Source organism: Juglans regia, chromosome 8, assembly GCF_001411555.2.
Source record: "Juglans regia cultivar Chandler chromosome 8, Walnut 2.0, whole genome shotgun sequence".
Lineage (NCBI taxonomy): Eukaryota > Viridiplantae > Streptophyta > Magnoliopsida > Fagales > Juglandaceae > Juglans > Juglans regia.
Genome location: NC_049908.1, coordinates 16,377,819 through 16,382,816, shown reverse-complemented (window position 1 = coordinate 16,382,816; position 4,998 = coordinate 16,377,819).

The following is a 4,998-nucleotide window of genomic DNA, read 5'->3' as shown; positions in this document are numbered from 1 at the left end:
GTGGGGTGTTAAGTAGTACTTAGACTAACCTATCATGAATTTCAATTTGAGCACTTTTCATTCATGTATGATGTTGGAGATGTTTAAACCATCTATATGTATTTCAATGATGATCAATTCATGATAATGTATGCTTATTAGGAAATACAATTGACCAGATGTATCATGAATTAAATTGATATTGAAAGCAGGTTGAATTGTATAATTAAAACATGAAAAAATTTCAAACCATTTCCAGCGAGTTAAAGGAAAAAATTACAGTAGAGAAAACTCATTTCCAATGAGTCTATCTCGTCGAAAATACTAGGTATTGTGGATGGGAATGCTTTTTTATGGTGAAAGTGTCTCGCGACAATAGCAACATTTCTAGCAATTTTTAATCCGCCACAAAAAGCTCCAAATAAAAACAACAATTGCGGCGACCATTTCTTGCCACAAATGATGTTTTCCAATGAGGAATATTGAGTCGCGTAAAATACTTTTTCGGCTTGTTTAGGTACTTATTTCGGTGACCATTTTGTCACTGAAAAAAATGTTTCACTCGGCGCTTTGGTTTTGAGCTGTGAAATTCTTTTTCTCACCCGGCAATTGCGGTGCCTTTCCAGCGATGATAAATGAGCCGCTAATATGTATTTCCAGTAATAAACATACTTTTAGCGGTGATTTATGATTGCCGGAAATATGCATATTTCTTGCAGTGTTCCCACTACTATTAAGGCCCCGTTTGGATTCGGAAAGTATTTCATCTCATCAAATCTCATTTAATCTCTTCATTACAATTTTTTCAAATTTTTACATAAAATATAATAAACAATTTAATTTTTTCAAACCCCAATTCAACTGTTTCAAATCTCAAAAGAATAATAATATTAAAAAAATAATATTCTAATAATATTTTTTTCAACTTTCATCTTTCATATAAAATCATCTCATCTCTAAATCCAAACCAACCCTTAAGAAATCATTGTGCCTATTTGCTGAAAATATCTACTTCTATTATAAAAGTGCCTATCACTTCTTGCCTCGTTATGATTGTGGATTTAAAATTGTTCAGTTATCTCTATTGAATGTGAAGAAACGTATGTCTTTTGCCTAAAGTATCCCTAGTTGTTTAGTAGAAGATATGTCTTTAAGGGCCTTTTTTGGTCGTGTGGCTTGCCTTGTGTTCAAGGACCTCAGTGTCTTCTTTCTAGCGCCTTTACACTGCTTTTACATTTCCTTCCAAAAGTATAAAGCTCTCTCGGGAGAGAGAGAGAGAAAAAAAACCACACCTGAGGTGAGCATAAGCATTCGAACCCAAAGTAAGCAAATAGTGCTCGTACTAGAAGAGCAACAACATCTTGCATTGGATAATCAATGAAGGTCACCCTGAGCAAGGGCTATTTTCTTGCATTGATTGGTTATTTCGAGCAGGGTTTTGATTGAAATGGTGTTGCTCAGTGATTCTAAGCAAATGTTATTTTCTTGCTCTGATAGGTTATCATGAGTAGTGTATTGATTGGACTGGCATTGCTTGGTGATCTTTAGTGAGGGTTATTTTATTTTTTATTTTTTTGCTCTGCTTGGCTATTTGAGCAATGTATTGATCAAAGTGGCCATGCTATCCCAAGAAGTGTTTTGACTAGACTGACATGCTTGGTGATCTCCAATAGGTCATTTTTGTTATCGTGAGCTGTGTTTTGATCGAAATGGCATTGTTCGATGATTTTGAGCAAGACTGATTTTCTTACTATTATCCAGAGTAATGTGTTGGCCTTACTGGCCTTTATGTGATCCCAAGCCAAGGGGCTATATTCTTGCGCTACTCGGTTATCTCGAGTAATGTTTGGACTTGCATGATCGTGATAACAGAACAAAGCAAGAAAATAATCTTTGTTCAGAATAATCGTGCAACGAGACTGGACTCGCTCTGCATGGGATAATTGAGAAGCCCAAGAAATTAACACCTTGCTCCGATCACTAAATAAGGCTTGTTTGACCTACAAGTTGCTCAGAATAACTAAGCAAAGAGTAAGAAAATCAGCCTTGCTTGGGATCATTGAGCATGCTAATCCGATCAAAACATCGCTCAGGAAAAAAACATTGTTTGGGATCATCGAGTAAGACCAATCTAGACAAAACACTGCTCAGGATAATTGAGTAGTGCAAGAAAATAACCCTTGCTTAGGTGATCCCGAGCGAGGCTTGTTCGTCCTACATAGTGATTAAGATAACTAAGCAGAACAAGAAAATAATCCTTACTTGGAGCGAGGTTCATTGCTCACTCATGACAAGGCGGACCACCATGTTTATTGTTCCCAGATGTACGTTTGTATGTCAGCACTTATGCTTGCCTCGATCTTGAATTTGCTCACTCTTAGCATTGAGAGCACTCCTTGCTCACTTCTTGTGCGAACACTTATGCTCGCCTTCGGCATGATCTTTTCTCTCTCGAGGGCAAGTTTTGCGCTTTTGCGGTGTTCGCCTTATGCAAGCACTCATTGCTCACTTTGGATGCAAGCACTTATGCTGGCCTTAGGTGTGATTGCTTCTCTAGCAGGGATAAGTTTCACACGTATGCGGTGTTGACCTTAAGATGAACAATATTACTATTTAGGGTGCTTGCCTTGGGTTGCAAGCATTCTTTACTTGCCTTAAACGTGAGATGTTGTAACTCGCCTTCATGCGAGTTGTTGTAGCTCGCCCAGGTGCGAGTAGTCTATATAATATTATAAAAATAAATTATAATAATTCCTAAAATAGTTTTTAGATTTAAAAATATTATTATTTTTCCTATATAATATTATTTTAAAAAATAGCAATTTATTCATTTGATTTTTCATAATTTTCTTAGAAAGAAATACATTTGTTGGACTAATATTGTTATCATTTTAGAAAATGTAATTCTTCTTTTTAAGTTCTGATTTATACATTAATTCATGATTGTTCTTTAATTTACCTTTTCTTTAATTTATTTTCATAACACGTTTCATTGGACATCCGTACTTTGCACATAGAATCCTATTAGTTAATTTTAAAAATATCAAATCCCAACATCCATTATTATAGTCATATTTTATTTCTCGGACCCGGAAACATTCGACGAAAAAAGATGATCCGATATTTTATCCATTACAAAAAATGTTTGTTCAGCCTTATGGCTTGGGATACATGAGTAGGCACATAATCCCAACACATCTCTATATCACCAACATTCCAAGCATGCCTAGCAAGCTTATGAGCTGCCTCATTTCCTAGTCGATTCAGATGTTGAACATTACACTCCTGAAATAGTTGCATAAGTTTTTTTTGTTTCCTGCACTATAACTCTTTGTGGGGGCACAAGAGACACTACTATCCTGAAGCTCAGAAACCATCGCAAGCAGTCATTTTCAATTATAAGCTTTCCTATCGTCATGTTTGCACATAACTGCAAGCCTTAGAACATGGCTAGGATTTCAATAGTAGCAGGATTTGAAACCTCCAACTTCCACTTTGCTAGTTGCCATCACCACATCCCCTTTTGTATCTCTGAGAATGATACCCACTCCTGCCTCCTTTTGATCATAGAACATAGCACCATTTACATTCAGTTTTAGAAAATCTGCTGGTGGGGGTAGCCACCTATAGTTTGAGTTATGTTGAGAGACTTGGACTTGCCTCACGATATTAAGAAATTTTTTCATTGAGAGAGCAAACTCTATCACCTGATATGGATCCATACATACTTTTTCATGCACCATTTTATTTCTTCTGAACCAAACACCCCCATGCAAGTAGTACAAACCTGGTCAGCTCCTCGATAGTACCTTCTTCCTTATTGCGTAGAGCCACTTCCCTTAATGACATGTTCTGATCCACATTCTGCAGAAGAGGAACATATCTAACCCAATGATCTTGAATACTTGGACAATGCAGAATGGCATGTGGTAAATCCTCCATTTTGTCTTTGTAGAAAATACATTTATCATCCACATTAATTTGTCTTCTTCTAAGATTTTCCAGAGTTGGAAGGCCATCCCTACATGCTCTCCATACAAATACTTTAACTTTGTTGGGAAGCTTCAACTTCCATAGGGTAGACCATAATGAATTTTGGATCCCAGCATTCGAGGTTTCCCTAATGCTCTCACTTTTGTTAACTTAAAAAATCTACATGCACTTTTAACGCTGAATTTACCACTCTTCTCCTAGTCCCAGATCCATTTATCTTCAATATCACTTGGGCTTCGACTAATTTTGAAGATCTCAGCTGCTATATTTGGATTGAATAGAGCTTTGACTTTACTTACATCCCACCACTTTGTGTTGCAATCAATCAGTTCACCCACATTAGCTTCAACAGATACAAATTCAATACATGTAGGCTCCTTTTCTAGAACTGGATGACCTGGTACCCAGCAATCCTTCCAAATCCTCATAGACTTGCTATTCCTATGCTCCACCTACCTCATTTGAGAAGGAGGTTCTTTGTTTCTCAAATTCTTCTCCAAGCATAAGTGGGGTTAGTAACTAGAGGGGCATAAAAAAAAAAACTTTTGGAAAATACTTTGCCTTGTTTAGCCAGCAGGGCCATATTAAAAACTCGCAGATCTTTAAAATCAAATCCTCTATATCTGAATTCACACATTTTTTTTCAGCTGACCTAGTTAAGCTTCCTTTCTTCCTTTCTCTGATCCTACCAGAATTTGGCTATCATGTTTTCAAACTCTTTATAAAAACTACCTGGTAACTTAAAAACAACTCATAGTATACATTGAAATAAATATTAATGCCACTACTTTGATCAACATCTCTCTTCCTTTCTGAGCGAACATATTTTCCTTCTAATTTTGAACTTCAGCTGTACCTTATGCTTAATCTTAAAAAAAAGCTTGTGACTCAGACTTGCTAATCACAGGAGAAGCCTGTCGGCCCGAGGCACATATTGTCAAATCAGTAAGCTAGGCTACGGGCTCCTGATTTTGACAATTGTTTGAAAACACGTAACTTGAGGCTTTTTGGTTCGACAAGTGCCAC